The sequence below is a fragment of the Ranitomeya variabilis genome, chromosome 5, assembly GCF_051348905.1.
Source record: "Ranitomeya variabilis isolate aRanVar5 chromosome 5, aRanVar5.hap1, whole genome shotgun sequence".
Taxonomy (NCBI): Eukaryota; Metazoa; Chordata; class Amphibia; order Anura; family Dendrobatidae; genus Ranitomeya; species Ranitomeya variabilis.
In genome coordinates, this window is record NC_135236.1 from 304,137,092 (window position 1) to 304,162,827 (window position 25,736).

At 49.7% G+C, this 25,736-nt stretch overlaps 1 long non-coding RNA gene across 1 annotated transcript in view; it reads right to left on the bottom strand.

Annotated features, from left to right (window-relative positions):
• Nucleotides 1-24,359, bottom strand: part of LOC143773635 (uncharacterized) — a 282,722-nt gene extending 258,363 nt beyond the window's left edge. Inside the window, exon 1 of the long non-coding RNA XR_013215267.1 lies at nt 24,318-24,359. This is a non-coding gene — a long non-coding RNA (uncharacterized LOC143773635). The remainder of the gene's footprint in view (nt 1-24,317) is intronic.
• Between the last annotated feature and the right edge of the window lie 1,377 nt (nt 24,360-25,736).

Sequence of the window (25,736 nt, forward strand, 5' to 3'; positions counted from 1 at the left end):
GGTAAAAAATAGCATTAGTTTCTTTTTATTTAAGTAAGACACTTCTTTTGGTCAGGTTTCTTGGCAAACAACCACTGTAAAGTAGCTCTGATTACTTTTATCTCACTCAATATAAGCCATTGATATACCTCTTGTCACTCATTCTTCATGTGCTACTATTTACCACTCCTAAATCCATCAAAGACATTGTGCTTTGCTCACCGTGGACAAATAGAAGTGACAGTTTCCTTCCTTAAATATACAAACCAAGTACTTAATCACAGTTCAAAGATTTTAACACCTCCACCCAGTGCCCTTAAGGTTGGCATGGGAAATTATCTGCTTAACATTACAGCTGCTTCTATGGTGAATTCCATTACAGCAATATTGTTATGACGTGCACAATATAGTAATAATGTACCGGAAAATAATACATAGAAAATGATCTGGACAATCTGATGAAAAATGGAGTTTACAAAAATACTTAGGAAAGAAGGTAGATGGTAATGGGGCAGAACATTAAGGGTATGTGCACATGATCAGGAATTTTTGCGTTTTTTGAGTGTTTTTTCGCCAATAAAACACTATAAAAACGCATAAAAAACGCTTGGATATGCATCCTATCATTTAGAATGCATTTCGCAATTTTTGTGCACATGATGCGTTTTTTTCCGCCAAAAAAACGCATTGCAGTAAAAGAAGCATCATGTTCATTCTTATTTCAGATTTTTTGCGGATTTCCCATTGTTTTGGAGTGCAGGGAAAAAACGCAAAAAATCCACATAAAATCCGCAAAAAAACCGCGTCAAATCTGTGAAAAAAAAAACGCAAAAAAAGCATACAGAAAGCCTCAGGTTTATGTCAGGAAAATTCTGCATGCATTCCGGACGTGTGCACATACCCTAAACTCTTCCCATTGTGTTTCTTTCCCTTTACACTTGATTATCGCCTTTGTCTTTTTTGCCCTCATTGCAACTTTTTTGCAGTAGGTAATTTGTTACTAATTACAATTGATTAATTGCCTGATCATATGTTTCTAACTCCCACACCTTAAACTGATGTCATGTTTTATCAGTTTACGTGGTTTGAAGCCACCTCATTACATGTAAGGGGTTTTAGAACCATCACATATCCATTGCAGGCATAATTAACAAAAATCAATGATACTTAATGATGTTATTATTTATCATTTACCAATTAATGGCTTTACACTGAGCACACAGGAAATAAACAAAGCATGATGAAAGTTGCCTAAGAACTCATTCAAGATTCAGGTTTTTTTAAATCAGTAATTTTCATCAGATTTTCATCATTGGGCAGCACGGTGGGGCAGTGGATAGCACAGCAGCCTTGCAGCGCTGGAGTCCTGGGTTCAAGCCCCACTAAGGACAACATCTGCAAAGAGTTTGTATGTTCTCTCCGTGTTTGCGTGGGTTTCCTCTGGGTACTCTGGTTTCCTCCCACATTCCAAAGACATACTGATAGGGAATTTAGATTGTGAGCCCCAATGGGGACAGCGACGATAATGTGTGCAACCTGTAAAGCGCTGTGGAATATGTTAGCGCTATATAAAAATAAAGATTATTATCATTGTCATCAAAATTTTATCAGTTTGGTCAGATTTTCATCAGTTTTTTTCACTGATGAGAAAAAAAAAAAATTGTATCCGCTGTCTCCTATTTATCAGTCAATAAAAAACTGGCAGTACACGGATGGCATCTCAATGTTGTCTGATTTTTTTCACAAACCTATAGACTTTTGTTGCCGACCAACACTCGGATCAATATCAGACATGTCTCCACAATTTTACAAGGACCACTTGGTCCACAAAAAATCATGGATATATGAAGAGTCCCATAGATTATCATAGGTACGAGTGGTATATGTGAAAAAATCAGATAGCACCCGTATGTGAAAGACTGACGTGTGAATGAGCACTAATGCATGTGGATAATTAGGGAGTGCATTAGTAAAGATGACACCTATATGTAACAATTGGCCTTATATTTAGAGTAATGATGTCATTTGTATCACATAACTCATTCTGAGAGTGTTTCATAATGGAATTCATTGCTGCCAGCAAAGTTAAACATGTCTGGATATGAGCAGAAAAACAAACAACTTTGCATAAAACCTGCAGAAGGCATAATATTAACAATTGTGCTCGTTACTTTTAAACAGAAAGTATGAAGGTCCGGTCTCATCTGCACTGTGGAGTTCATTTATAACAAGGTGAAGGTCCTAACGGACATATGAGCAGAGCCATAGCAGTCTTCATGATGGTTAATGTGTCAAAATGATTTATCTCATTTCTATTCTTATTTATATCGTTTGCCGCTGCTGAAAATAAATAATTCCAAAGACTAAGGAAATAAACTTCACTTTTAGTTAATAAATTGGTTCTTTTTCATTATTTATACATAAACATTGTGTAATCTATAACCATATTAACACATGTGATGCTCCAGAAACTTTCCCAGCCTTCATGATAAAGCAAATTATTCTAACTTAAGGGGTTATATTTTTCAAAGTGTCAGACGCTGATTAATGCAAGGTTAGGTTCTAACTCTTTGGGTAAACTTTGTCTTATCTTGTTTGACTATGCCTTTGGCACAGTCAGGAGTCCACTGATAATTTCAGGCTCAACATATTGCCCTAGGAATGAAAGACTTGGCTCTTTTCAATAGAACATGCCAAATCTATGTAACATCACACCATTTAAGCACATGCAAAAGACAATTATGGGCTCTCTAATGTATCTCTGCCATTTCTAAAGAGGAAATTTATTTATTGTGCTATGCATAAAATTGAGACATTTATATGCGGGGTAGCAATATTTATCATTTGTATGAATTTGACTTGTAAAACCCTAAAATTCAAAGTTTTAACTCCTAACATGTATTTAAATGTGTTTTCAGTACATTTATTTGTGACAAAACTAGTGGCAAAAGATAAGGCTCTTCCCCCAAAATATATGTTAACATACAGTGGTGTGAAAAAGCGTTTAACGAAGGAATAAGGAATGGGAGAAGTCAGCTCACCATTTGCAGTCTCTTTCCAAGAATAAGTTCCACGTACAGAGCTGCCTGGGCTTGGGCATGTAAGTTCCAAAGAATGAAGAAAAAAAGGTACTCCAGTGTAGAAAAATATAAAACTTTAATGGAAAAAATTCATGAAAACAAGCACAATGCGGACAACATATAGGTCCCAGAGAGCTACGAACTGACGCATTTCGAAACATGGATAGTATAGAATGTTAGACTGGAGGCTTAAAAACCTGAAGCAAACAGGTATAAAAATCTGTGCTAGTTGTGAATTAAATCACAAGGTGAGTAAATCTATTTTTTTTACTCACCTTGTGATTTAAATAACAACTAGCACTGTTTTTTTCACCTGTATGCTTCAGGTTTTTAAGACTCCAGTCTGACAACCTATACTAACCTTGATGAAGACCGGAGTATCGAAACACATCGGTTGGCAGCTATCTGTGATCTATATGTTGTCCACATTGTGCCTGTTTTCATGAATTTTTTCCATTAAAGACCAAGTTTTATATTTTTTTACGCTGGAGTACATTTTTTTCTTCATTCTTTGAAATAGTGTTTGCCCCCTTCCTGACTTCCCATTCTTTTGCATATTTGTCACACTTAAATTATTATTATTATTTTTTTATTATAGCTCCATTTATTCCATGGCGCTTAAATGTTTCAGATCACCAAACAAATTGAAATATTAGACAAAGATAACACAAGTAATCACAAAATGCAGTTTTTAAATGAAGGTTTTTATTATTAAAGGAAAAATAAATCTAAACTTACAGTGCCCTGTGTGAAAAAGTAATTACCCCTACTCCTAATTACTGGTTGAGTCACCCTTAGCAGCAGCAACTGCAATCAAGTTTTTGCGGTAACTGGCAATGAGTCTCTTACAATACTCTGGAGGAATTTTGGCCCACTCATCTTTGCAGAATTGTTGTAATTCAGCCACAATGGAGAGTTTCCCAGCATGAACCGCCTTTTTCTTAAGTCATTCAGAGGTGAACTTGCTGTTGTGTTTTTGATCATTGTCCTGCTTCACAACTCAAGTGCGCTTCAGCTTGAGGTCGCGTAAAGATGGTCGGACATTCTCCTTCAGGACTGTTTGGTAGACATGAGAATTCATGGTTCCATTTACCACAGCAAGTCTTCCAGTTCCTGAAGCAGCAAAACCGCCCCAGATCACACTACACCACCATATTTTACTGTTGGTATGATTTTCCTTTTCTGAAATGCTGTGTTACCTGTACCCCAGATGTAATGGGACATACAATTTTCAAAAACTTTAACTTTGTCACATCAGTCCAAAGAATATTATCCCCAAAGTCTTGGGGATCATCAAGATGCTTTCTGTAAAAACCGAGATTAGCCTTTATGTTCCTATTGCTTAGCAGTGGTTTTCGACTTGGAATTCTGCCATGCAGGTCATTGCCCAGTCTCTTTCTTATGATGGAGTTATGAAAACTGACCTTAACTGAGGCAAGTGAGACATGCAGTTCTTTGGATATTGTTGTGGTGTCTTTTGTGACCTTTTGGATGAGTTATTGCTGCGCTCTCAGGGTAATTTTGGTAGGCCGGACACTCCTAGGAAGGTTCATGACTCTTCCATGTTTTTGCCATATGAGGATAATGGCTCTCACTGTGGTTGGATCTTAATTACTTTGCTTCTCAATTGTTCCAGAATTTCTTTGGCTCATGGCGTGATGTCTAGCTTTTGAGGATCATTTGGTCTACTTCACTTTGTCAGGCAAGGTCTTATTTAAGTAATTTCTTGTTTGAGAACAGGTATGGCAATAATCAGGCCTGGGTGTGTCTAGGGAATTTGAACTCAGCTTCCCAAAGATATGATAAACCACAGGTAATTTTAGAACATTAATTAACTGTGGTTTAACACAAGTGGGGAAATCACTTTTTCACACTGGGCCCTGTAGTTTTGGATTTATTCCTCCCTTACTAATAAAGACATTAATTTAAAAACTGCATTTTGTGTTTACTTGTGTCATCTTTGTCTAATATTAAATTTTTTTTTGTTGATCTGAAACATTTACGTTGACAAACATGCAAAAGAATAGGAAATTAGGAAGGGGACAAACACTTTTTCACACCACTGTATACATAAAAACACTGAATAATTCAATTACCAATTTCTGCTTTAAACAGTGTTTATTATTTGGATCTCTAAAATGCTCCCTTATTCTCGCCATACCAATAGTAAAATGATTTATACAGATTTTGAAATATTTGAGACTTGCAGATCTTCTACTAAATGTATGGTGTTTTACAGAGTTACAGAGTTGAATGTATTTTTTTTATTTTGGATGTAATGATGGAAAGAATAGCAACAATTTTTAAAAAAAAATAAGTATAAATGGATTAGGACTAGTGTTGAGCGATACTTTCCGATATCGGAAAGTATCGGTATCGGAAAGTATCGGCCGATACCGTCACAGTATCGGAATCCAATCCGATACCGATACCCGATCCCAATGCAAGTCAATGGGACGAAAATATCGGAATTAAAATAAACCCTTTCTTTCCTTGTAGGTTAATTCTACATGAAGGAAAACAACTAAGAATAATGTAGGATGTATTGGGGGAGGTGGCGGAGACATTAAAGGCACAGGGGTTTATCCCAATCAAATAGAATAGCAGTATTTTTAATTTTTTTATGACGTTCGGCGTTAGAAAGAATTTGACTATGTTAATTTTTTATTTATTTTGTCAGATATTGATGTTTCACTACTTCCACGCCCTTCACCCTATTTTTTACTTCTCCCACACTTTCTTCTTCATTATCCTCATCATCAGCTTCTGTGACATCAACTTCTTCACCTTATTCATCTTCTTCTTTTCTACGTATATATATATTTTTTTTTTTACATTGTTCATATTCTTTTTATTTAACTATTATCTTTTTTATATTCAACTTCTTCATCATATTCTTATTTGTGACAGGCATTCCCGTAGTTGTTATCTATAAAAGTTTGAAGATTACACCTTCCGTTCTGCCTGTCACAAAACAGTTACATTTGTCCGCGTTCAGTTTGGCCTGCAGCATCAGGCTTTATCCAGGGGCACCACGAGGAGGAACGGACTCACCCCCATACACTGCTTAGTCTTCTTCTGCTTATAATTTAGATAATATCTTTTGCTCTGATATTTAGTCTTATGCTTAATGTTCTTCTGCTCTTTGTTCTGCAGCCTCTTGTTCTTCTGCTTCTCGGTCTTCCAGGTTGTCGTCGTCATCTCCAGGGTCGTCATCTCCAGGGTCGTCGTCATCGGGGTCGTCGTCATCGGGGTCGTCGTCATCGGGGTCGTCTTCAGGGTCATCGTCTCCAGGGTCGTCGTCATCTCGGTGGTTGTCGTCTCTGGTGTCGTCATCATCTTAGGGGTGGTCTTCCGGGTCATCGTCTTTCGGGTCTTGAACTTGGAAATGTAGCAGAAGGTACAAGAAGGCTGAGAAAATGCCGAGAAACAGCTGATGGAACTGGAACTCGGATGGCTACCCGAAGGTCCAAGAGCCAATGGAACTACCGAGGACCAGCTGACGTTACTGGAACCCGGTTACTAAGCAGGAGGTACCCGTGCCTGAAAGCACTACCAAGGACCACCTGACGTTGGTGGAACTCGGATACCCAGAGGGAGGCACCTAAGCCAAAGGCTCTGCCCGGAACCAGCTGACGGTACTGGAACCAGGATGGGGAGCAGAAGGTACAAGAGCAAAAGACACTGCCGAGAACCAGCTGACGGTACTGGAACCCGGATTGGTAGCCGAAGGTCCAAGAGCCAATGGAACTACCGAGGACCAGCTGACGTTACTGGAACCCGGTTACTAAGCAGGAGGTACCCGTGCCTGAAAGCACTACCAAGGACCACCTGACGTTGGTGGAACTCGGATACCCAGAGGGAGGCACCTAAGCCAAAGGCTCTGCCCGGAACCAGCTGACGGTACTGGAACCAGGATGGGGAGCAGAAGGTACAAGAGCAAAAGACACTGCCGAGAACCAGCTGACGGTACTGGAACCCGGATGGGGACCTATTCAAGCTTGTCTTCCTAGGGCCCCAACTGGCGGTGTGTTAGAGCCCAGGGACAGCAGGAGGAGGAGCAGGGGGAGGAGGAGCAGGGGGAGGGGAGTGTAGGCCGAAGCCTGCACAGGCGGCAGCTTTGGGTGTGTTGTGTCTGCGTGGCTTTTGCAGGACACGTTGCCGGCTACACAGCAGGGGAACAGCTGGCGGTGCTAGACCCCACTGACACATTGGCGAGGTGTTTGGCTCTGTGCAGCCAGCACTTCCGGACAGCAACTAGTGTTGTTGGAGCCCGGGCTCTGCAGGTGGAGCAGAGTGTAGGCCGAAGCCTAATTGAACCGATTTCAAAAGTCACCTTTAACCCCCCCTCAGGGGTTACAAAGTAGAAGAGCCACAGCTTATGCAGCAGCAGTGCTGCGCAAGTCAAAGGTTGCTCTTGTAATTTTTCTCCTTGCACACGCTGAATGGAACACGTATAACATTTAGCCCTTTATACAGTCAAACTGTGTTGGAGGCGCGAGTTCCCTTTGTAATGAGACGCAGCACAGATGTCAAGAATCCCACCTTGGTGCTGGGTGCAGCCTCCTGAGCGTTGTTATTTGCTGTACAGGAGTCTGCGCTGTCGTGTTATCCCCTGGCCTAGCGCTGTTAGCGCTGCCCATCTTCTGACCTCATTTAATGTTGGCTGGTGCGGTTCGCGATGCCCATGAATCACAGCCCCGCAGTGTCTTGACATAGTTAAAACACTGCGGGGCTGGGATTCATGGCCTGGCGCAGTACATATGTTCGCCTCTCGCTTGGGTTCTTACACCTGCTTCAGACTATGTGGCGTCAGCTGATCCCTTATCGCATGCCACGGCCATGAAGCCGCACAGTCTGAAGAAGGCGGAAGGAGATGAGGGACAGGCGAACTGATGCACTGCTCATGCCCATCAAACACACCCTCGCAGTCCCAATAAATAAGACACCGAGGGGCGTTGTGTGGGTCAGGGCGGCCGCAGAGGCGCAGCCAGCCAAACAATGATGCCAGAAGACGGGCAGCGCTACCAAGGGGGTTGCAGCGTGTCATTACAAAGGAAAGTCACACCACCGGGACGGTTAAATGGTCACACAGAGGACACATTGCAGACGTGTTTTCAGTTCCACATGTGCGAGGAGAATACGTTTCTGAGCCACCTTGCACACATGCAGCATTACCGCTGTACAAGGTGGCTGGATAACGTAAAAACGCCTGGGGGAGGGGGGACAGGTTCCCTTCAATTTCAGTTCTGGTGTCTGCGTGGCTTTTGCAGGACACGTTGCCGGCTGCACAGCAGGGGAACAGCTGGCGGTGCTGGACCCCACTGACACATTGGCTGGTGTTTTTCTCTGTGCAGCTAGCACATCTGGGCCCCAACTGGCGGTGTGTTAGAGCCCAGGGACAGCAGGAGGAGGAGCAGGAGGAGGCGGAGCAGGGGGAGGGGAGTGTAGGCCGAAGCCTGCACAGGCGGCAGCTTTGGGTGTGTTGTGTCTGCGTGGCTTTTGCAGGACACGTTGCCGGCTACACAGCAGGGGAACAGCTGGCGGTGCTGGACCCCACTGACACATTGGCGAGGTGTTTGGCTCTGTGCAGCCAGCACTTCCGGACAGCAACTAGCGTTGTTGGAGCCCGGGCTCTGCAGGTGGAGCAGAGTGTAGGCCGAAGCCTAATTGAACCGATTTCAAAAGTCACCTTTAACCCCCCCTCAGGGGTTACAAAGTAGAAGAGCCACAGCTTATGCAGCAGCAGTGCTGCGCAAGTCAAAGGTTGCTCTTGTAATTTTTCTCCTTGCACACGCTGAATGGAACACGTATAACATTTAGCCCTTTATACAGTCAAACTGTGTTGGAGGCGCGAGTTCCCTTTGTAATGAGACGCAGCACAGATGTCAAGAATCCCACCTTGGTGCTGGGTGCAGCCTCCTGAGCGTTGTTATTTGCTGTACAGGAGTCTGCGCTGTCGTGTTATCCCCTGGCCTAGCGCTGTTAGCGCTGCCCATCTTCTGACCTCATTTAATGTTGGCTGGTGCGGTTCGCGATGCCCATGAATCACAGCCCCGCAGTGTCTTGACATAGTTAAAACACTGCGGGGCTGGGATTCATGGCCTGGCGCAGTACATATGTTCGCCTCTCGCTTGGGTTCTTACACCTGCTTCAGACTATGTGGCGTCAGCTGATCCCTTATCGCATGCCACGGCCATGAAGCCGCACAGTCTGAAGAAGGCGGAAGGAGATGAGGGACAGGCGAACTGATGCACTGCTCATGCCCATCAAACACACCCTCGCAGTCCCAATAAATAAGACACCGAGGGGCGTTGTGTGGGTCAGGGCGGCCGCAGAGGCGCAGCCAGCCAAACAATGATGCCAGAAGACGGGCAGCGCTACCAAGGGGGTTGCAGCGTGTCATTACAAAGGAAAGTCACACCACCGGGACGGTTAAATGGTCACACAGAGGACACATTGCAGACGTGTTTTCAGTTCCACATGTGCGAGGAGAATACGTTTCTGAGCCACCTTGCACACATGCAGCATTACCACTGTACAAGGTGGCTGGATAACGTAAAAACGCCTGGGGGAGGGGGGACAGGTTCCCTTCAATTTCAGTTCTGGTGTCTGCGTGGCTTTTGCAGGACACGTTGCCGGCTGCACAGCAGGGGAACAGCTGGCGGTGCTGGACCCCACTGACACATTGGCTGGTGTTTTTCTCTGTGCAGCTAGCACATCTGGGCCCCAACTGGCGGTGTGTTAGAGCCCAGGGACAGCAGGAGGAGGAGCAGGAGGAGGAGGAGCAGGGGGAGGGGAGTGTAGGCCGAAGCCTGCACAGGCGGCAGCTTTGGGTGTGTTGTGTCTGCGTGGCTTTTGCAGGACACGTTGCCGGCTACACAGCAGGGGAACAGCTGGCGGTGCTGGACCCCACTGACACATTGGCGAGGTGTTTGGCTCTGTGCAGCCAGCACTTCCGGACAGCAACTAGCGTTGTTGGAGCCCGGGCTCTGCAGGTGGAGCAGAGTGTAGGCCGAAGCCTAATTGAACCGATTTCAAAAGTCACCTTTAACCCCCCCTCAGGGGTTACAAAGTAGAAGAGCCACAGCTTATGCAGCAGCAGTGCTGCGCAAGTCAAAGGTTGCTCTTGTAATTTTTCTCCTTGCACACGCTGAATGGAACACGTATAACATTTAGCCCTTTATACAGTCAAACTGTGTTGGAGGCGCGAGTTCCCTTTGTAATGAGACGCAGCACAGATGTCAAGAATCCCACCTTGGTGCTGGGTGCAGCCTCCTGAGCGTTGTTATTTGCTGTACAGGAGTCTGCGCTGTCGTGTTATCCCCTGGCCTAGCGCTGTTAGCGCTGCCCATCTTCTGACCTCATTTAATGTTGGCTGGTGCGGTTCGCGATGCCCATGAATCACAGCCCCGCAGTGTCTTGACATAGTTAAAACACTGCGGGGCTGGGATTCATGGCCTGGCGCAGTACATATGTTCGCCTCTCGCTTGGGTTCTTACACCTGCTTCAGACTATGTGGCGTCAGCTGATCCCTTATCGCATGCCACGGCCATGAAGCCGCACAGTCTGAAGAAGGCGGAAGGAGATGAGGGACAGGCGAACTGATGCACTGCTCATGCCCATCAAACACACCCTCGCAGTCCCAATAAATAAGACACCGAGGGGCGTTGTGTGGGTCAGGGCGACCGCAGAGGCGCAGCCAGCCAAACAATGATGCCAGAAGACGGGCAGCGCTACCAAGGGGGTTGCAGCGTGTCATTACAAAGGAAAGTCACACCACCGGGACGGTTAAATGGTCACACAGAGGACACATTGCAGACGTGTTTTCAGTTCCACATGTGCGAGGAGAATACGTTTCTGAGCCACCTTGCACACATGCAGCATTACCGCTGTACAAGGTGGCTGGATAACGTAAAAACGCCTGGGGGAGGGGGGACAGGTTCCCTTCAATTTCAGTTCTGGTGTCTGCGTGGCTTTTGCAGGACACGTTGCCGGCTGCACAGCAGGGGAACAGCTGGCGGTGCTGGACCCCACTGACACATTGGCTGGTGTTTTTCTCTGTGCAGCTAGCACATCTGGGCCCCAACTGGCGGTGTGTTAGAGCCCAGGGACAGCAGGAGGAGGAGCAGGAGGAGGAGGAGCAGGGGGAGGGGAGTGTAGGCCGAAGCCTGCACAGGCGGCAGCTTTGGGTGTGTTGTGTCTGCGTGGCTTTTGCAGGACACGTTGCCGGCTACACAGCAGGGGAACAGCTGGTGGTGCTGGACCCCACTGACACATTGGCGAGGTGTTTGGCTCTGTGCAGCCAGCACTTCCGGACAGCAACTAGCGTTGTTGGAGCCCGGGCTCTGCAGGTGGAGCAGAGTGTAGGCCGAAGCCTAATTGAACCGATTTCAAAAGTCACCTTTACCCCCCCTCAGGGGTTACAAAGTAGAAGAGCCACAGCTTATGCAGCAGCAGTGCTGCGCAAGTCAAAGGTTGCTCTTGTAATTTTTCTCCTTGCACACGCTGAATGGAACACGTATAACATTTAGCCCTTTATACAGTCAAACTGTGTTGGAGGCGCGAGTTCCCTTTGTAATGAGACGCAGCACAGATGTCAAGAATCCCACCTTGGTGCTGGGTGCAGCCTCCTGAGCGTTGTTATTTGCTGTACAGGAGTCTGCGCTGTCGTGTTATCCCCTGGCCTAGCGCTGTTAGCGCTGCCCATCTTCTGACCTCATTTAATGTTGGCTGGTGCGGTTCGCGATGCCCATGAATCACAGCCCCGCAGTGTCTTGACATAGTTAAAACACTGCGGGGCTGGGATTCATGGCCTGGCGCAGTACATATGTTCGCCTCTCGCTTGGGTTCTTACACCTGCTTCAGACTATGTGGCGTCAGCTGATCCCTTATCGCATGCCACGGCCATGAAGCCGCACAGTCTGAAGAAGGCGGAAGGAGATGAGGGACAGGCGAACTGATGCACTGCTCATGCCCATCAAACACACCCTCGCAGTCCCAATAAATAAGACACCGAGGGGCGTTGTGTGGGTCAGGGCGGCCGCAGAGGCGCAGCCAGCCAAACAATGATGCCAGAAGACGGGCAGCGCTACCAAGGGGGTTGCAGCGTGTCATTACAAAGGAAAGTCACACCACCGGGACGGTTAAATGGTCACACAGAGGACACATTGCAGACGTGTTTTCAGTTCCACATGTGCGAGGAGAATACGTTTCTGAGCCACCTTGCACACATGCAGCATTACCGCTGTACAAGGTGGCTGGATAACGTAAAAACGCCTGGGGGAGGGGGGACAGGTTCCCTTCAATTTCAGTTCTGGTGTCTGCGTGGCTTTTGCAGGACACGTTGCCGGCTGCACAGCAGGGGAACAGCTGGCGGTGCTGGACCCCACTGACACATTGGCTGGTGTTTTTCTCTGTGCAGCTAGCACATCTGGGCCCCAACTGGCGGTGTGTTAGAGCCCAGGGACAGCAGGAGGAGGAGCAGGAGGAGGAGGAGCAGGGGGAGGGGAGTGTAGGCCGAAGCCTGCACAGGCGGCAGCTTTGGGTGTGTTGTGTCTGCGTGGCTTTTGCAGGACACGTTGCCGGCTACACAGCAGGGGAACAGCTGGCGGTGCTGGACCCCACTGACACATTGGCGAGGTGTTTGGCTCTGTGCAGCCAGCACTTCCGGACAGCAACTAGCGTTGTTGGAGCCCGGGCTCTGCAGGTGGAGCAGAGTGTAGGCCGAAGCCTAATTGAACCGATTTCAAAAGTCACCTTTAACCCCCCCTCAGGGGTTACAAAGTAGAAGAGCCACAGCTTATGCAGCAGCAGTGCTGCGCAAGTCAAAGGTTGCTCTTGTAATTTTTCTCCTTGCACACGCTGAATGGAACACGTATAACATTTAGCCCTTTATACAGTCAAACTGTGTTGGAGGCGCGAGTTCCCTTTGTAATGAGACGCAGCACAGATGTCAAGAATCCCACCTTGGTGCTGGGTGCAGCCTCCTGAGCGTTGTTATTTGCTGTACAGGAGTCTGCGCTGTCGTGTTATCCCCTGGCCTAGCGCTGTTAGCGCTGCCCATCTTCTGACCTCATTTAATGTTGGCTGGTGCGGTTCGCGATGCCCATGAATCACAGCCCCGCAGTGTCTTGACATAGTTAAAACACTGCGGGGCTGGGATTCATGGCCTGGCGCAGTACATATGTTCGCCTCTCGCTTGGGTTCTTACACCTGCTTCAGACTATGTGGCGTCAGCTGATCCCTTATCGCATGCCACGGCCATGAAGCCGCACAGTCTGAAGAAGGCGGAAGGAGATGAGGGACAGGCGAACTGATGCACTGCTCATGCCCATCAAACACACCCTCGCAGTCCCAATAAATAAGACACCGAGGGGCGTTGTGTGGGTCAGGGCGGCCGCAGAGGCGCAGCCAGCCAAACAATGATGCCAGAAGACGGGCAGCGCTACCAAGGGGGTTGCAGCGTGTCATTACAAAGGAAAGTCACACCACCGGGACGGTTAAATGGTCACACAGAGGACACATTGCAGACGTGTTTTCAGTTCCACATGTGCGAGGAGAATACGTTTCTGAGCCACCTTGCACACATGCAGCATTACCGCTGTACAAGGTGGCTGGATAACGTAAAAACGCCTGGGGGAGGGGGGACAGGTTCCCTTCAATTTCAGTTCTGGTGTCTGCGTGGCTTTTGCAGGACACGTTGCCGGCTGCACAGCAGGGGAACAGCTGGCGGTGCTGGACCCCACTGACACATTGGCTGGTGTTTTTCTCTGTGCAGCTAGCACATCTGGGCCCCAACTGGCGGTGTGTTAGAGCCCAGGGACAGCAGGAGGAGGAGCAGGAGGAGGAGGAGCAGGGGGAGGGGAGTGTAGGCCGAAGCCTGCACTGGCGGCAGCTTTGGGTGTGTTGTGTCTGCGTGGCGGTCGCAGGACACGATGCCGGCTGCACAGCAGGGGAACAGCTGGCGGTGCTGAACCCCACTGACACATTGGCGAGGTGTTTTTCTCTGTGCAGCTAGCAGTACCGGGCCCCAACTGGCGGTGTTGGAGCCCAGGGTCAGCAGGAGGAGCAGGGGGAGCGGAGTGTAGGCCGAAGCCTGCACTCGAGCAAGTTGAAAGGAAACCTTTAACCCCCCCCCCCCCAGGCGTTTGTAGCTGAAAGAGCCATTGTGTACAGCACTAATGCTGGAAAAGGTAAACTTAGCTCTTTTAATTATGGTCCTTGCACATGCGGAACCTAACAGTTATGAAATGTGTCCCCTCACAGCGTTAAACCGTCCGGTAGGTGGAACTTTCCTTTGTCGTGTGACGCAGCACAGCCATCATTTTTACCCCCTTGGCGCCGTGCGCCGCCTCCTCAGCGTTGTTTGAATCTGTCCCGGAGCCTGCGCTGTTAGGTTAGCCCTTGGCCATGCACACATGTTGCGCTGCCCGTCTTCTGACCTCATTTGGTGTCAGGCTGGCTGCGCCTGTGCGGGTGCGCTGGCCGAGATCCCGCCTCGCAGTGTCGTCTAATGTAATCCCACCGCGGGCCTGTGATCCGTGCCCGTGCGCAGTGCATATCCTCTCCTCTCACTCCCCTCCCTACGGCTTTTTCAGACTGTGCGGTGTCACGGCCGTGGCATGCTATTAGGGACCAGCTGACATCGCACAGTCTGAAGAAGCCGTAGGGAGGGGAGTGAGAGGAGAGGATATGCACTGCGCACGGGCACGGATCACAGGCCCGCGGTGGGATTACATTAGACGACACTGCGAGGCGGGATCTCGGCCACCGCACCCGCACAGGCGCAGCCAGCCTGACACCAAATGAGGTCAGAAGACGGGCAGCGCAACATGTGTGCATGGCCAAGGGCTAACCTAACAGCGCAGGCTCCGGGACAGATTAAAACAACGCTGAGGAGGCGGCGCCCGGCGCCAAGGGGGTAAAAATGATGGCTGTGCTGCGTCACACGACAAAGGAAAGTTCCACCTACCAGACGGTTTAACGCTGTGTGGGGACACATTTCATAAGTGTTTGGTTCAGCATGTGCAAGGAGCATCACGAAAAGAGGCACTTTTTCCCTTTGCATCATTACTGCTGCACAAGGTGGCTCCTTCAGTAACAAACGCCTGGGGGGGGGGGGGGGTCAGGTTCCCTTACATTTAACTTGTTGTGCCTGCGTGGCGGTCGCAGTACACGTTGCCGTATACACAGCAGGGGAACAGCTGGCGGTGCTGAACCCCACTAACACATTGGCGAGGTGTTTGGCTCTGTGCGTACAGCACTTCTGGACGGCAACTAGCGGTGTTGGAGCCCAGGGACAGGTGGAGGAGGAGGAGGTTGGAGGAGGTTGGAGGAGGTAGGAGGGATTGCCACACACACAGCAGGGGAACAGCTGACGTTACTGAACCCCAATAACAGAGGAGGGACTGTTGACTGTGCGTACAGCACTTCTGGACGGCAACTGGCGGTGTTGGAGCCCAGGGACAGGTGGAGGAGGAGGAGGTTGGAGGAGGTTGGAGGGGGTAGGAGGGATTGCCACACACACAGCAGGGGAACAGCTGACGTTACTGAACCCCAATAACAGAGGAGGGACTGTTGACTGTGCGTACAGCACTTCTGGACGGCAACTGGCGGTGTTGGAGCCCAGGGACAGGTGGAGGAGGAGGAGGTTGGAGGAGGTTGGAGGGGGTAGGAGGGATTGCCACACACACAGCAGGGGAACAGCTGACGTTACTGAACCCCAATAACAGAGGAGGGACTGTTGACTGTGCGTACAGCACTTCTGGATGGCAACTGGCGGTGTTGGAGCCCAGGGACAGGTGGAGGAGGAGGAGGTTGGAGGAGGTTGGAGGGGGTAGGAGGGATTGCCACACACACAGCAGGGGAACAGCTGACGTTACTGAACCCCAATAACAGAGGAGGGACTGTTGACTGTGCGTACAGCACTTCTGGACGGCAACTAGCGGTGTTGGAGCCCAGGGGCAGGTGGAGGAGGAGGAGGTTGGAGGAGGTTGGAGGAGGTAGGAGGGATTGCCACACACACAGCAGGGGAACAGCTGACGTTACTGAACCCCAATAACAGAGGAGGGACTGTTGACTGTGCGTACAGCACTTCTGGACGGCAACTGGCGGTGTTGGAGCCCAGGGACAGGTGGAGGAGGAGGAGGTTGGAGGAGGTTGGAGGGGGTAGGAGGGATTGCCACACACACAGCAGGGGAACAGCTGACGTTACTGAACCCCAATAACAGAGGAGGGACTGTTGACTGTGCGTACAGCACTTCTGGACGGCAACTGGCGGTGTTGGAGCCCAGGGACAGGTGGAGGAGGAGGAGGTTGGAGGAGGTTGGAGGGGGTAGGAGGGATTGCCACACACACAGCAGGGGAACAGCTGACGTTACTGAACCCCAATAACAGAGGAGGGACTGTTGACTGTGCGTACAGCACTTCTGGACGGCAACTGGCGGTGTTGGAGCCCAGGGACAGGTGGAGGAGGAGGAGGTTGGAGGAGGTAGGAGGGATTGCCACACACACAGCAGGGGAACAGCTGACGTTACTGAACCCCAATAACAGAGGAGGGACTGTTGACTGTGCGTACAGCACTTCTGGACGGCAACTGGCGGTGTTGGAGCCCAGGGACAGGTGGAGGAGGAGGAGGTTGGAGGAGGTTGGAGGAGGTAGGAGGGATTGCCACACACACAGCAGGGGAACAGCTGACGTTACTGAACCCCAATAACAGAGGAGGGACTGTTGACTGTGCGTACAGCACTTCTGGACGGCAACTGGCGGTGTTGGAGCCCAGGGACAGGTGGAGGAGGAGGAGGAGGAGGTTGGAGGAGGTAGGAGGGATTGCCACACACACAGCAGGGGAACAGCTGACGTTACTGAACCCCAATAACAGAGGAGGGACTGTTGACTGTGCGTACAGCACTTCTGGACGGCAACTGGCGGTGTTGGAGCCCAGGGACAGGTGGAGGAGGAGGAGGTTGGAGGAGGTTGGAGGAGGTAGGAGGGATTGCCACACACACAGCAGGGGAACAGCTGACGTTACTGAACCCCAATAACAGAGGAGGGACTGTTGACTGTGCGTACAGCACTTCTGGACGGCAACTGGCGGTGTTGGAGCCCAGGGACAGGTGGAGGAGGAGGAGGTTGGAGGAGGTTGGAGGGGGTAGGAGGGATTGCCACACACACAGCAGGGGAACAGCTGACGTTACTGAACCCCAATAACAGAGGAGGGACTGTTGACTGTGCGTACAGCACTTCTGGACGGCAACTGGCGGTGTTGGAGCCCAGGGACAGGTGGAGGAGGAGGAGGTTGGAGGAGGTTGGAGGGGGTAGGAGGGATTGCCACACACACAGCAGGGGAACAGCTGACGTTACTGAACCCCAATAACAGAGGAGGGACTGTTGACTGTGCGTACAGCACTTCTGGACGGCAACTGGCGGTGTTGGAGCCCAGGGACAGGTGGAGGAGGAGGAGGTTGGAGGAGGTTGGAGGAGGTAGGAGGGATTGCCACACACACAGCAGGGGAACAGCTGACGTTACTGAACCCCAATAACAGAGGAGGGACTGTTGACTGTGCGTACAGCACTTCTGGACGGCAACTGGCGGTGTTGGAGCCCAGGGACAGGTGGAGGAGGAGGAGGTTGGAGGAGGTTGGAGGGGGTAGGAGGGATTGCCACACACACAGCAGGGGAACAGCTGACGTTACTGAACCCCAATAACAGAGGAGGGACTGTTGACTGTGCGTACAGCACTTCTGGACGGCAACTGGCGGTGTTGGAGCCCAGGGACAGGTGGAGGAGGAGGAGGTTGGAGGAGGTTGGAGGAGGTAGGAGGGATTGCCACACACACAGCAGGGGAACAGCTGACGTTACTGAACCCCAATAACAGAGGAGCGACTGTTGACTGTGCGTACAGCACTTCTGGACGGCAACTAGCGGTGTTGGAGCCCAGGGGCAGGTGGAAAAGCAGAGGAACACAATGTAGGCCGAAGCCTGAGAAAGTCGAAAGGGAACCTTTAACCCCCCCCCAAGGCATTTGTAGCTGAAAGAGCCAGCTTGTGCAGCACAAAAGATGCAAAAGGAAAAGGTGGCTCTTTTCATCATGCTCCTTGCAAACACAGAACTAAACACTTTTAAAATGTGTCCCCTGAAGCCGTGAAACCGTCCCGGAGGTGGGACTTTCCTTCGTAATATGACGCAGCACAGCCATCATTACTACCCCCCCGCCGCCGTGCCCCGGCTCCTCAGCGTTGTTTGATTCCGTCCCGGAGCCTGCGCTGTTATGTTATCCCGTGGCCAGGCACACTTAGCGCTGCCCATCTTCTGACATCATTTGGTGTCAGGCTGGCTGCGCCTGTGCGGCCGCGCTGGCCGAGAGCCCGCCTCGCAGTGTCTTCTGATGTAATCCCACTGGGGGCCTGGGATCCATGGCCATGCGCAGTGCATATCCTCACCTCTCACTCCCCTCCCTACGGCTTCTTTTTCAGACTGTGCGGTGTCACGGCCGTGGCATGCTATTAGGGACCAGCTGACACCGAACAGTCTGAAGAAGCCATAGGGAGATGAGTGAGAGGTGGAGGTTCAGATATGCACTGCGCATGTCCATAGATCCCAGGCCCCCAGTGGGATTAAATCAGAAGACACTGCGAGGCGGGCTCTCGGCCAGCGTGGCCGCACAGGCGCAGCCAGCCTGACACCAAATGATGCCAGAAGACGGGCAGCGCTAAGTGTGCCTGGCCACGGGATAACATAACAGCGCAGGCTCCGGGACGGAATCAAACAACGCTGAGGAGCCAGGGCGCGGCGCCGGGGGGGGTAGGAATGACGGCTGTGCTGCGTCATATTACGAAGGAAAGTCCCACCTCCGGGACGGTTTTACGGTATCAGTGGACACATTTTATAAGTGTTCAGTTTTGCGTGTGCAAGGAGCAAAACCAAAATAGCTACCTTTTTCCTTGTGCAGCATTACTGCTGCACAAGGTGGCTCTTTCAGTAACAAACGCCTTGGGGGGGGGGGGACAGATTCCCTTACATTTCAGTTGTTGTGTCAGCGTGGCGGTCGCATGACACATTGCCGGCTACACAGCTGGGGATCAGCTGACGTTACTGAAACCCAATAACACTGGGTCGTATGTTTTGACTGTGCAGATGGCACATCTGAGCCTCAACTGGCGGTGTTGGAGCCCAGGAATTTAAGTTCAGGTGGTAGAAAGATGAACACAACAGGAGACCTGGATAACGTATACAGTGACCTAATTATTTAATCAGGAGGAGGAGTGGCAAATTCCTGCGAGATCCAGGCCTTGTTCATTTTCAGGAAAGTAAGCCGGTCAACGTTATCGGAGGATAGTCGCATGCGACGGTCAGTTAGTACACCACCTGCAGCACTAAAGACACGTTCCGATAATACACTGGCCGCAGGGCAAGACAGCACCTCCAATGCATACTGGCTTAGCTCTGGCCATGTATCCAGCTTTGAGACCCAAAACTTGAAAGGGGAAGAGCCGTCTGGGAGTACAGCAAGAGGGCAAGACATGTAGTCTGTCACCATCTGACGGAACCGTTGCCTCCTGCTGACTGGAGCCGTCTGTGATGGTGTAGACTTTTGTGGCGGGCACAGAAAACTGTGCCACAGTTCGGCCATACTGGTCTTGCCTTGGGCAGAGGCACTGCTTCTGCTCCCTCTTTGTGCAGAGCCTCCACCACTGCCTGGACGCACTGAGCTGCTTTGGAATGCACTAGCAGCACTTCTCTCAGTTGGAATGGAGAAGATGATGGAACTGACCAGTGTGTCTTGGTACTCCCGCATTTTTCGCTCCCGGTTCAACGGTGTGATGAGGCTTTCTACGTTGTCCCGGTAGCGAGGATCGAGGAGGGTGAACACCCAATAATCAGACATGTTGAGAATGTGGTCGATGCGGCGGTCGTTTCTCAGGCACTGCAGCATGTAATCCACCATGTGCTGCAGACTGCCAACTGCCCAAGAAACGCTGTCCCCAGCTGGAGGCGTGATCTCTGCCCGCTCGTCATCACCCCACCCTCGCTGTACACACTGAGTACTGGACAATTCGGGAACTCCCTCCTCTGGACGGATGTCTTCCTCCTCCATTGACTCCTCCTCATCCTCCTCACAAACTGTCCCCTGCCTACGCGTTTGTGAGGAACCACGTGGCGCTGACTGTCCAGAAGATGATGGAAGTGGTGAATCCTCATCCTCCACCTCTTCCACAACATCATCCCTTAGCGCTTGCAGTGATTTTTCAAGCAGGCAGATAAGGGGGACAGTCATGCTGACTAGTGCATCATCTGCACTCGCCATCCGCGTGGAATAATCAAAGGGACGCAAAACCTGGCAGACATCCTTCATAGTGGCCCACTCTGTGGTTGTGAAGTCTGTACGGCGCTGACTGCGACTTTTTTGCGCCTGATACAGCTGGTACTCCATTACAGCTTGCTGCTGCTCACACAACCGCTCCAACATATGTAACGTGGAATTCCACCTGGTAGGTAGGTCACATATGATGCGATGTTCCGGCAGGCGGTGTCGGCGCTGCAGAGCCGCAATGCGCGCTTTTGCCGTGCTGGAACGCCGCAAGTGAGCACACTCTAGGCGGACCTTGTGCAGCAGTGCATCAAGATCCGGATAGTCCCTCAAAAAGCTCTGCACGACCAAATTGAGCACATGTGCCAGACATGGGATGTGAGTGAGGTTGCCGAGGCCCAGGGCTGCCACCAGATTTCGGCCATTATCACACACTACCATGCCTGGCTGGAGATTCGCTGGCTCAAACCACACATCGCTCTCCTGCTTGATGGCATTCCAGAGCTCCTGCGCTGTGTGGCTACGATTCCCCAAAAAAATTAATTTCAAGACTGCCTGTTGACGTTTGGCCACGGCTGTGCTCATGTCGGTCGTAACAGGTACACGTTCATCACGGGTCCATGTGGAGGTGGACTGTGACGGCTCCTGCAGCGATGATTCTGAGGAACTGGTGTAAGAGGAGGAGTCAATGCGTACAGAATGGATTCCTGCAGTCCTTGGAGTGGGCAGGACACGTCCTGTGCCACTCGCACGGTCTGTACCCGGCTCAACGACATTAACCCAATGGGCAGTGAGGGAAAGGTATCGCCCCTGTCCATGTTGACTGGTCCACGCATCGGTGGTGAGGTGGACCTTGCTACTGACGGCGTTCAGTAGCGCGTGTTTTATGTGTCCCTCCACATGCTTGTGCAGGGCAGGGACGGCTTGCCTGCTGAAGTAAAAGCGGCTGGGCACACTGTACTGTGGGACTGCCAATGACATCAAGTCACGGAAGCTGTCAGTCTCCACCAGCCTGAATGACAGCATTTCCAGTGACAGAAGTTTGGCAATGCCTGCAGTCAGAGCCTGTGCTCGTGGGTGGTTTGACGAGAAAGGCCGCCTTTTCTCCCATGCCTGTACTACCGATGGCTGTAGACTGGGCTGGGAGTGTGTGGTTGACTGGGAAAGTGGTGCTGCGGGTGGAATGACAGCGGGTCTCTGGACAACAGGGCCAGAGGTTCTTCCACGGCGATCCTGGGAGGAAGCCGAACCAGCTGCGTGTGAGCTAGAGGAAGAGGCAACACGAGCTGAAGAGGTGGTAGCTGCCGCTGTTGGTTGGCCTAGCTCTTCAGTGTGTTTGTCTAACTCCGCCGGGTGCCTGTTGCGCACATGTTTCCACATGTTGGAGGTATTGAGGTTGGCGACTTTTTGACCTCTTTTGATTTTTTGATGACACACCTTGCATCTGACATAGCAAATGTCATCTGCAACTGTGTCAAAAAAGGACCAGGCACTGCAAGTCTTGGGAGCCCCCCTTTTGACTTTTGGAAGAGACATGCTCCTTACGGGTGCCAAAGCGGAGGCTGCAGGATCCGCAGTCTTCCCCCTCCCTCTCCCTCTTTGGGCCGTACGGGGAATCTCTTCCTCAGAGCTGCTCCCACCACCTTCCTGTCCCTGACGCCAAGATGGGTCAAGGACCTCATCATCTACACTACCCTCTGCCCCCAACTGCTCCTCCTGGGTAGTCTCAGCAGCAGAGCACGCACCAGTAAGTGGCACCTGAGTGTCATCATCAGCTGATGCGGCCTGCGAGGTGGTGACCGGAGCCACTGGCCCACCCGCCTCTTCAGAGGAAGACAGAAAAAGCTGTTGGGCATCACTGCACCCTGCCTCTTCTTCCATTTCTCCAATGCTGCTTGGCTGGCCCCCTGTTTCCAAGCCAAGAGATGATTCAGAGAACAGAAGTAGAGACTGCTCCTGTCCTGGGATCTCTGTCTGCCTGGGCAATTTTGCAGGTGGTGAAGAGACAGATGGCTGCTCTCCAGTGCTCTGTGTCTGAGAGGATGTGGCACTAATGGAAGTTGATGCATTAGCTGCCATCCATCCCACAACGGCTTCAATTTGGTCTTCACGCAGCAGCGGTGTACGGCGCTCGGTGACAAAGCTGCGCATGAACGACTGTTCCCTTGTGAAAGTGGGTGCTGATGACTCACCGGTGCCCGCAGCAGGCACAGAATCCTCACGTCCCCTCCCTGCTCCGCGCCCACGCCCACGCCCACGTGCCTTACTCACTGCCTTCTTCATCTTGGTTGACTGATAAAGATAAGCAGAAAAGTACTAACGGCTTTGTGTGCTTATTCCTGAGCAACTCCTCCTAACAGGTATAAGACACACTAATTTTCTAAAGTGTGGACTAGACTTGAATATGAGCTAATGTGGCCTACACAAATGTAAAGTGGTGTGTAACTGGTGTGTTTGGTGAACTTTATTATTTATTTATTTTTTTGGGGCTGAACTGACAACGGATAGAGCTGCAATCACACGGAGACCGTGCAGACAGCCGTAAACGGCGCTGCAAGGCCCAAAAACCCTCCTCTACTTTATCCTATGTAGTGTTTTTCCACAAATTAGCTGGAGACGGGTGGAAAGACACTAATAGGATTTTTTAAAATAAATTAGCAGCAGACTACACTACTTTGAAAAAAAAGAAAATTGATTTGGCGGTATGACGCAGTGAAAAACCCTGAGCTGCAGACAACCAGGCTACGGCTGCTCACAGACTACAGGGCGAGCTGCAGTCACACGGAGACCGTGCAGACAGCCGTAAACGGCGCTGCAAGGCCCAAAAACCCTCCTCTACTTTATCCTATGTAGTGTTTTTCCACAAATTAGCTGGAGACGGGTGGAAAGACACTAATAGGATTTTTTAAAATAAATTAGCAGCAGACTACACTACTTTGAAAAAAAAGAAAATTGATTTGGCGGTATGACGCAGTGAAAAACCCTGAGCTGGAGACAACCAGGCTATAGCTGCTCACAGATTACAGGGCGAGCTGCAGTCACACGGAGACCGTGCAGACAGCCGTAAACGGCGCTGCAAGGCCCAAAAACCCTCCTCTACTTTATCCTATGTAGTGTTTTTCCACAAATTAGCTGGAGACGGGTGGAAAGACACTAATAGGAATTTTTGGAAAAAATGTGCAGCAGCCTGCACTACTTCAAAAAAAAAAAAAAAAAGGACAGTATGAGGCAATGAACCACCCTCCCTGAACTGAATACAACCAGCTATGGATGGCCTATGTGGCTGCACTCAGACTAGAGAGTGGGCTGCACTCACACACACACACACAGAGAGACCTTGCAGATCGCTGTGAAAACAGCGCTACAAGGCAAAAGGAAGGTGAATAGTAGGTGAACACAGCGGTTGCTAAATTAGCCTTTGGAAAGCACAAAGAAGCAAATCGCTATCTCTAAACTGTCCCTCAGTCAGCAAACAGCGTCCTGTCACTAACTGAATTCACAGCAGAGTGATCGCAAAATGGCGCCAGCGACTTTTAAACTGCATCATGACATCATTTCAGCAGCCAATCACAGCCATGCCAGTAGTTTCATGCCCTCCATGCTGAACAGGATGTGCCCACACTTGAAATCATTCTCATTGGCTGAATTTCTGCATTTTGAATCTGGGAACTTCCGATTCCGGTATCCGATACGCGGCAAGTATCGGAATCCCGGTATCGGAATTCCGATACCGCTAGTATCGGCCGATACCCGATACTTGCGGTATCGGAATGCTCAACACTAATTAGGACCCATGTACACGATGGTATTATCTGCATGACCTCTGAGTTGTACTGGGCTATGATTTTTTTTCCTTTATCCTGTTATAGGATCTTAAAGGGAATTTGGGATGCTTTTAAGATATTACTATGGGCATTTGGGTAATAGAATGGTTAAACCAGTCTTACCTGTATGCCTCATAGATGCTGTCTAGTTGTTGAGAAATTGAGTTTTAATCTTTTATGTTAATGTATTTCTTCCAGGCTCCAGGGTTTGTGGTGCCTAGAAGAAATCTCCACCTCCTGTCTTCATTATCACAGCACCCCCCCTCCCATGCACATCACACTGTAATGTGACATTCATCTTTGGCACTGTCTGATTTAACAAAACAAAGTTGGCAAAGCAATAATGTGAGTTGTTTTGCAATGAATTCTGTCTTACTGTGAAAGACATTGCTTCTAGGAAATAAAAGAAATACAGATTTCTAACCTGTAGAAGTCTCCCATACAAGACAAAGTGGCTATCTCAAGCCATTGAATAGTGGCTGGGCAGTAATAAGTTATCATTTCTAAAATTGACCAAATATGTGTACATACTGTATAGATAAAGAAACAGAGAGCAAGAGAGACACAGAAAATATATCCATGGTGAATAAAGGACTGCGGCACTCCCCAACTGTAGTAAAACATTCCATTTGTATCCAGAATAAAAGCAATGTAATTCTGGATGCAAATGAAGCTGGACTATTTTACTTCAGATAGTGAGTGACACAGTTCTCTCTTTTTCTTATTAAAGCCCGAAAATGTGCTCTAACTGCACTAAAAAAGTGACTAAAAGGTGCCACAAAAAATGCACTAAGATGTGGTCAGTTGTAACTCTTTCTATCAGGATAAAGGCCACAAAAACTGTTCCCCATCCCTCCGAGCCAGAAGGTCATAGCAAGGGACAGGAACAAGTATCCTCCCCTATCAGAAACCAAGGTGGAACCAATCTGGCTCCTAGCATCTGCTCGGGCTCCCACCCAAGTAAGAACTATGAGCTATCTATGGTGATCTCCCCTCCCGAGAGAGGAGAGTCTGGGGTCACAGGGGAACGGAACCTAATGGCTACACACTGCCCCTTAGACCCACCAGAAAGGAATCCGCAAGGGAACCGCAAATGACAAATCCAAGTGCAAGACACACAGTGAGAAGGGTGACAGTCAACAATCAAAAAAATAATAAAGGCAATCTAGTGTAATACTAGCTGGATCTTCAACCGGGAATTTAAAAATTCCCCATCCTAAGCCAAAAAGCTCAGAAAAGGGTGTGCGCTAAACAAAATATGAATAATTGAAGTGCTTTCCAACTTACTCAAACCTTGTGGCTTTGATCCTGAGGGGGCCACGTTTTCCAAAGGTTGACTATATAAGCCACCTGACATACTAACAAGCGCACAAAACCAAGTGTTCATAATGTATCAAACTACTAGGGCAGTTCAGGCCAGAGCTGCTTTTTTCAAAAGACACTGCAATTGATCTAAACCAAAACGATAAGTGTCACAGTCCTTTATTTATCTTGGAAATATTATGTTAAACTGTTCTAGTTAACCTGAACAGTACCATGTCT